Here is a 9,544-nt window from a genome sequence, read left to right as displayed (position 1 = left end):
CCGAAATCCTTCAGTGTTGAAGATAAATATTCTAACCTTAGTATTTTTATAAACTAGTTATGTTAGCTATTAGATCTAGTTGTGGACATAGATTCACTACGTGAAAAAAAATACCTTTAGGGACAAGTGATAACCGTCATTAGTGACGGATTCCACACCCGTCGCTCCGAACGTGTCACTAATGAGAGGTCATTAGTGACGGGTCATGATCTTGATCCGTCACTAATAACTTATGAACATTTTTGCGTTTTTTGGCGCCAAAAAAAATCAAAAATATTTTTTTCACCCGAGCTATCCCAACATAGGCCCATCGCATATGCCTCACAAGCCACGCTATTTTTCACAAGCCCATGGGAATCGAACCCGGAACCTCCCCTTCGCGCACGTAGCCACCTTATCACCTCTGCTACCACGTAGTTATGATGAAAACTAGATATTTTATACTTTTAACCTTCTTTGTCGAAGGTCATTAGTGATGGGTCAGAACTGTGACCTATCACTAATAACTAAATATTAGTGACAGATCATAATCTTGATTTGTTACTAATGATTGATTTTGCCAAATTCCGTTGAGGGTTATAATTTACATATAAATTTTTCTTCATCCAAATTTGTATTAATATGTGATGAATTTTTTAATATCTCATGCAAACATCGCAATTTGATAGGTAACTCAGAGTTCCTTAGGTAAAACAGGCATAACTTTTGCACACGGACTCCAAATTTGATATCTTTTTACTCTACAAACATCTGTAGAAACAGCAACATCCGTTTCTCCCCACTTCATTGGGTTCGGCAAATTTTTTGAGGCCAAATTCGGCCTGAAAGATTGAGTTATTGCCCCCATGTAGTTTCTGCACTGTTTTCGAAATACGCGTTTGTGTCCAAAGCCATCACTCCTTGCATCAAACTTGAGTAGAAATGTATAATGGTTCCTATTCTAGTGCTGCTGAGGTGAGAAAATAAGAGAAAAATAAAAAATATTTGTGAATAACTCAAGATCATATTTGTATTGCTGAATATTTTAAATGGAGAGCTAAAATAACATGTTTTATTTCACTATGAAACACTTATTGAATAGATAAAGACTAGCATGTTACAAAACAGATGTATGATTTCATTTCCTTGTTTTTTATCGATGGCAAATACCACATGCAGAGCCCTTACCAAAATTAATCATCGTAACATAACCCGTCACTAATGATTGTCTTAGAATGACCTGTCACTGATGAGTTGGTTATTAGTGACGGGTCACAATTTGACCCGTCACTAATGACTAGTCTAGAATGACCTATCACTTGGTCATTAGTGACGGGTCACAACTTGATCTGTCACTATTATCATCAGTGACGGGTCATGTTACGACGCGTCGCTAATGACCACTTATTAGTGACGGGTCTATATCTAGTCCCGATCAGAAGGCACATTAGTGATGGGTCGTAGTGGGATTCATCACTAATGTGTTTTTAGTGACGGGTTATGACGACCCATCACTAATTTTATGTCTCATTCGTCTGTTTTTCACATAGTGATTAGGCATCAGATCTAGAATTTAGTGTTATTATACCTAAGTTTTTTATGGATAGTTGTCATTGTTGGACATAGGTTTTTAAGTATAGTGGTATTGTCATTAGATATATGTTTTTAGAGTAACATAGAATAACTATTAGATCTAGGTTTTTTACGGATAGTTGTACTATTATTATACCTATGGCTTTAGAGCAACATAGTGCAATTGTTCGGCCTAGGTTTTTTAGGATAGTTGTATGTTAGACCTAGGTTTTTTTGGATAGTTTTATTGTTATTAGATATAGGTTTTTAGAACAATGTAGAGTAACTGATAGACCTAAGTTTTTTTTTAGATAGATGTACTATTATTAGATCTAGGTTATTAGAGCAATATAGAGTAATTGTTAGACTTAGGTTTTTAGATAACATTACGGTTTGTTTTTTAGCATGTTGTTGTAAGCCGAAATAATAGTATAGTTTATTTGTCGATATGGGTAGGTATGGTTGCCGACCACCTAGAGCTGCTTGACCCATGCGTGGATGACATGCACCCACTCCTACCTGACCGTTGTTAAGGCGGTTGAGTTCCTGGTACTCCGACCACCAGTTTTGGACAACCTCATGAGGTTGGATGAGCGTTGGGTCCCCCAGTTTCCAATACATTAACTTCACATGCTTTTGTTGTTTGTGAAGTCTTGTGCTTACATTATATTTTATTTGTAGATTGTTCGGGACTGGGCTTCTACAGGTTTATGTAGGCGGACATGGGGCTCGGACGAGTAGAGTCTGCGCAATGGTTCAGTTTTGACTGGGCCCTGCTCGCTGCGCTTATGGACAGTTGGAGGCCGGAGACGCACACGTACCATCTCGCTCCTTCTTGGCCTACCTTGTATGGGCCAAGTGGTGGGTGTGAGGGATGCAGGTTCCACCTGACGTGACAACATCTTGGCACAGTTCGGTACCATTGTGTAGATTGATGGCACCCCCGTGTACAAGACGTTATCGGGTCAGAGACATAGGGACCTACAAAGATGTGGCTACTCCAATTCGTGGTATGTTAACATATGCTTAATATTCCACCTTTACATGCTTAATATTTTTCAGTTATTGACTGAGAGGCGAATTACATCCACCCATAGCGAGCAATGGTGCCATTTCTAAGCATTTGGATGACTACTTGTTGTGTGTGTTTGGGTGGATAATGTTCACCGCCACCCACGGCAACTCAGTCTCTAAGAGCTTGATCACGTACGCCATGTAGATGGCTGACTCCAATACAGTTGGGCTTCCGTTGTGCTGGCTGTGATCTACAAGGGTCTATGGGAGGCCTACATGAAGTCAGATTCGGTTGCCATATTCTCCAGCTTCCCGCTACTTCTCTAGTTGTAGTCGTACGAGTAGTTCACCATTGGCCAACCGGTACTGGACCATGCCCCCTATGACACTACGCCAGATGGCGGGGATGGACCCCACCATAGGTCCATTGTAGTGCCGATGATGGGTCAGATCTCTTAAGATGTCACATATTCCTTATGTTGATTCCATTAATTTGTTTGTCTAATGATTCTTCTCTACGTAGCTAACATGGGCCAACACCTAGACGCATTGGGCATACTCAGACTTCACATCTTAGTTTGACAACCTCTTGTTTGATAACGTGACATGGACACCGTACTCCTATGAGGATGTACTTAGACATGCCCCCTTGGGACTATCTTTGTTGTGCACACTAAATAAGGACTACTAGCAACTCCTCTAGACCCTCTTACACTGGTGTTGGTAAGCATTATCATGGTAGTTCCTCTATGACAACTTATGCAAATGTTGTTGCATCCTCATCTCATGCTCCTACCAAAGAGCCAGGTACCTCTATTAAGAATACATTATGTACTTCATTAAATTGGCATTCGCAATTGGTGCAAACATGTTTTGCTCCGTAAACACAATGCAAAACTCGATGATTTCGATGGTATACAAGTGATGATAGAGTACTTGGGGCAGATCATCAGGGAGGGTACCACTCACTACATGGCTGACTTTAACACCTTCCTTGGCCCAGGTCATATGCAGGATGAGATCGGGGCCTCCCAAGTAGGTGATGAACATCCCATAGGCACGTAACTAACCTAGGAGGAGTACGTGATGCCATCTCCCAGTGGCCGGCCTTCACAGATAGTGGTCCCACCGAACCCGCTCACATACTTAGAAGACCACATGAGAGCATGGGGCCGCAAGGAGCCGAGACCTATCCACTATGACAAGCCACATAAATATGTCACCCATTTGAAGGGCTACAGATCATATCACCCTTCCAATGGGTGACGTGAGTGTAGATTTGCAAAATTTCAAAACAGACGTATATATTTGCAGTTTTTAGATTTAAAAAATAAAAAAATTATGCATGAATGTCCTCCTGGTTAGGGCCATCTTTTGGCTAATTACCAGGATTAGCTTCTCAAGGATCCTTGTTCATCCCTAGGCCATTACCATTTTGATCATAAAAGTCCAAGTTAGGGGGCGACTTTCGAGGGCTCTTTATTTACTCTTGGTGGTTGTACATGGACTTTCTTCTATGGGGAAGATCGCAGATGAAGAGCAAACATGACACGCTAAGATGCAAGGAGGTAATATGTCGGTAGGTAAGTTTATGTGATACAACACATGAATGGTTGAGTTCTGCGATGCACACATAAAAGGGTTGTTGCTTTGTTTTGTTCGGTTGATCAATTTGGCTAATATGATATTGTATAGTTTTCGTGAGTTTTGCTTGCATTTGGTATCAGAGCAAATTTTAGCACTTTTGATTCACCATTAAATTTAACTCAATTATGTGCATTTGACATTTTACTTCTTGGCTAATGAAATGGTTCTTGTATGTTGCTTAAGGAAACGTGAGAAAGGGATTATTTAGTACATGCATAAATGGCCAATAAATGATGCATGCATGTTGCATGCGTTGATCTCTTTTGCTATCAAGTACTAACTGGTTGTCCATTTCTTTAAAGTGACAAAAAACATACCGAATATATGCAACTGATTAGTAAAATATGATGGCTTCATTATGTGGTATAGACCAGCAACTTGTGAGTAACTGAATCACTTAGGCTATTTGCTAAAGAAATTGATTCAGCATTGAAGATCACTTTCTCGCTAAAGGTTTATGCAAAAAAAATGTATATGTGGCTTAAAGAATTCTTTTGCCTAAATAAGAAGCTATGTACATAATGTTTGCCAGAAATGCAACGTGGCTAAAAGAATAGGGCTGTTTTGATGGCTTATTAAGGTACATAACAATAGTTTTTATATTCTATAGTCAATTGTGGACTATTTTTTTGTCATCTCAGTTGCATGCAAATTATTTGTTATGTGATGGAATATTAAAGAAATAAAAGAGTTTTTGTCATCAATATGTGTTGATGCATCCTTAGATGTGTTAAATGGGTCTAATGTTTGATGAAAGACGCATATTATAGTGTGTATTTAACCCACAATTATTAATGTTTTGATTTCTCTAGTATATTTTTTCACATACTTCTCCTAGTATTCTGAATATATTTTGGATAATTGTTCTCCATGGCCAATTATAGAGGATATCCAATTAAAATATAAGTAAGAAAACTACCTTTTGCTATTATGGTATTGGAGATTAGAAATTTAGTCCCTTATGTTTGGACTATTTAATAATCAGGTAAGATGTGTGATCACATAGAAGTTATATTCCAACTGTACATGTATGGATGCATGCCATGAATTTTGGAATGCATTATGTCTATCTACCATGAAATTTATGCGGTGGTAAAATGTTAAGGGTGTGACGTATATGAAATGGAATTAGCATCATATGAATATGAAATGCTATCGATTAAAGTTATGATTTGAAAGGAATGAGATTGATTAATCTTTAAAATGTATAAACCAAATTAAAAAATAATAGTTCTGCATATAGAGAATGTACACTGAATGAAAAAAAAAATCGGATTACAGTGCAATAGGCTTACGGCTAATTACACAAATGAACGTTCTTATTTTACCTCATAAAATTTTGCCAATTGAATATTTACATAATGGAAAAGCTTGTTAGTCACGAAAGTGGCCTAGCTTAAAAGAATGTAAATGTTCAATTGAGAAGTTAAAATGTAAAAGTTTGTGTCTAGTGCTTATGGTATGGATAGCCTGTTAGTCACCAAAGTGGTCTGGCTAAATTTTGAAGCCCTAATTATGGATTCTATCAAATAGAGAGTTTATATCGAAAAGCTTGTTAGTCACCAAAGGGGTTAGCTTAGAAAGTTATAAACATTGTGTTATGAAATTGTTCGATCAATTGAGATGCTGGAAAGGTACAATGTTGAACAATTGAGATCACAAGTTGTAATGCTAGAGGTCACCCAAAGATGGGCCATTGCATATAACTATGTGATAGTAAATGGGGCATATCGATATTCAGTGAGTGTGCAAGTCTATTCAAAGATAGAGACATGTTTATACAATCATTATGTCTATGAAAGAATTTTGAAAAGAGTCTATCAATATTATATGAGCATTCTTGTCTATCCAAAAATAGCAGATTGTCTTATATGATTGATATATCCATGAAAGTGTTATTAGCATCATTAATGTCTAAAAGGTTTAACTTGTGTGTTTGAGTTACATCCAAATATGATCTCAAATAAAGTTTTTACTCAAAGCATTAAAGTTTGAACATATGTATACTACTTTGTTCACTTAAAAAATATGTAAATTGGACATTACGACAAATCCATTGTTGGGCATTTCTTAGGTTATTTTTCAACTATGAATTTTGGTCGATATCTAACCATAAATGGTCATATAACAAAATATCATTTTGTGGCTCATTAAATTTGGAGTTCCAATAAATGAAATACAAATCAATATTACCATTTTTTATATAATAGAAGTACAACTTTCGGTCTCTGCACTAACAAAGGATGCACATATCTATTTTTAGAAAATAGGCACTCAAATTTGCATCCAAGAGGAGTCGAACATGAGTGGTTAGGCATGTATCCATATCCTCAACAAAGTGAGCTAGGTCCTACTAGATGGTTAAAAGAAAATGATAGTTTACGTGGATTAGCTAGAAAGTTTCTTGCCACCGTAAAAATAAATAGGTGAAAAGAATTTTCTATGAAAGAAAGTACTCTCAGTGGTGATGTGGTATATTAATTTTGATAATACCACTATTACTTGTGGACCTCTGATTAGTGGGAGCATATTTGGTTGTCCTAATTTTTGTTGATTTGTTATATGACATAAAAGAAATTTCTACTAAGGGATTTTTTTCAAAGGATATAGATAAGACATATTATGTGGTGATATTCTATAATACAAGATTGTCTTGTAAAGATTATATCCATAAAAGACTAATGATTGGTGGTGATCAAGTCTATTTCGTCCACATTAATAGTAAGAGCTTGAAAGTATGTGCAAACAAGCACTTGATAGCATAAGCATCAACTAGCTATTGGGATATTAAAGATAAGTCAACATAAAACCAATCCCCATATGCATAACTGAAAAGCTATAAAAGAAAAGGAAAGAAAAAAATTCTTTCATATTAACAAGGCACCAAAGATTATATGGACCTGTATGGAAGGTTGAGACATACCTTATTTTAAGAAATCCATAAAAGAGTGGGAGTTATTTGTAATTGATAATCCTACTATAAGGATGAATTGTGCCATTCTTTGAGGACATTATTCATTAATTGTGTGAAGTTTTATTTTGGTCTTATATAACCGATTACAAGGCCAATAATTGTGATAAGTATTTAAGAAGTGAAAAATTAAATTAATGTAAAATACTTACGATCAAATGAAATAGCAAAACTAGTGTCAAATTGAGCATAACTATGAATGGCAGGTTAGTTAACTAAGGAAGCCCATGACATGTATTGCATATGTTGAAAGGATGGGTATTATTGAAGAAGTCCTTGTTAAAATGATGTTATCTGGTGTTTATACATATGGTGTTGCTAATCTATATATGGAAGATGAATTCGATTAAAGTTGTGTTTGCCTATTTTTTATGTTATCCATATTATAAAGTATACAATTATAGTGGGATTACATGAAAGACTAAAATTAAAGTTTTCCCATTACAGTTGTTTTGGATTCATTTGAATGTGATATATGGGTGGAATCTTGCCATCAAATTGACTTGCAACCACAATGATTCATTCATTTAGATCCAATTAAGGATGGCTTGAAAGATTTGACATTTAATGTGGACCTAATATGTTTATAGTTGATTTTTCAAGTCTTTACATGCGCAAGTAGGAGAATGTGATTATTTCATAAAATATGGCGCATATGACTAATTGATTCTAATATAAAAGGTCATAGTGTGATGGTTGCTAGATTCAAATAATTATAATCTATGGGTTGAAATACCCTCTCCTTTCCCTTCAAAACAACAAGATTATTGTGTGTATTATAGTTTAATCAAATATCAAAGTAAGTTATTTGATCTTAATGATGGTGTACACATGAAAGCATTAAGCAAATGGCATGGTGAGCTGAGTGCATGCATGCAGCAGAGATAATTCGCTTGCATGCATCAGACGTTGGCATTAAAAGAATGTGTACATGTGGTTGCTGACCACAATGCACCGCTGCTGAGCATAAATGCAAAGGCTAATTCCTCAGTTTAATGATGCATATAGCATAAATGCAAAGGCTAATTCCTCAGTTTAATGATGCATGACTGTTTAATGGTCTTATGTGTTGCATCAATTTCCATCTAGGCTATTATTTATATATGGGTGTCTTTGCGGTTATTTGAGAATAAGCATCACAGAAAAGTGCAAGAGAAAGAAAAAACAAAGAAGCATATGCATATATATGGTTGTGGTTCTATTATCTCCATCACAGAAATGAAAGGGAATTAGCAACCGCAAAATAAGGAGTGCATATATGATTAAGAAATGTTCACACACATGTATAGTTCTTGTTCTCTCATCATCAAGAGAACACTAAAAGTAGGAAGGAAGAGAGGAGAAAAACATTCTCGGAAGATGGTCTACATGGCGAAGTGTACCTCTACGTTAGACCCTAGAACATTATAGAACATTGTGAATCGCTTCCAAGATGCAAGGAGCTAATATGCCGACTAGTAAGTTTGTGCAATACAACATATGAATGGTTGAGTTGTACGCTGCACAAATAAAAGGGTTGTTTGTTTGTTTTGTTCTGTTGAATCAATTTGTGCTAATATGATAATGTATAGCTTCCGTGAATTTTGATTATAGTTAGATCCATAGCCCTCCGCAGAGAACATACTCCTTCGCCCTAGCAAATTGCAGTTCAATAAGAAATGATTCTCTTTCAGCCTCTTTACCTTAGGATCATAACTCAGCTGCTATGCACGCTTCATGGCTATGAAGAGTCCTCTAAAACTATAGCCACACGCGGTGAGGAATCTGCTGACGACAATGAGTTGCGTGTTGTTGTTATTGTTGTTGCCGACTTCATCAAAATCAACCACGATCAGGTCATCGACATCCTCTTCCTCCGACTGCATCCCATGACATCTTCGATATCCTCTTCCTCCATAGTTGCACCCGCTTCCTCCAAATCACAATCAGATCGGTTGTTGCTTTCCACCATGTCACCGAGATTGAGCAAACGAGTGCGGATAATTGTCTTGACTTTAGGTGGGAAAGACACTACTACAGAAATGATTTACTGGAATGTCTCTATATAGATAGTTCTCTATAGCTGTCTGTGAAAAGATTATCACAGACGGCTCCAAATAAGATTACCACATTATGTCAAGAGTGAATATCATAAAACTACATTTCTTTGGGTTTAACTATTACAAAACTACACTTTCCCCCTCCTATTTCACAAAATCACACTTACTTTGCATCACTTTATCACAAAACTACACTTCTTTTGTTTAACTATCACAAAACTATATTTTTCCCCTTCTATTTCACAAAACCATATTAATTTGCATCACTTTTATCGCAAAACTACACTTCTGTTACTGTGAACAGATCTGACAAGATGGACTC

The sequence above is a fragment of the Phragmites australis genome, chromosome 19 (genome assembly GCF_958298935.1).
Source record: "Phragmites australis chromosome 19, lpPhrAust1.1, whole genome shotgun sequence".
Classification (NCBI taxonomy): domain Eukaryota; kingdom Viridiplantae; phylum Streptophyta; class Magnoliopsida; order Poales; family Poaceae; genus Phragmites; species Phragmites australis.
The sequence above is the reverse complement of the archived record's forward strand: the minus strand, read 5'-3'. Positions refer to the sequence as shown.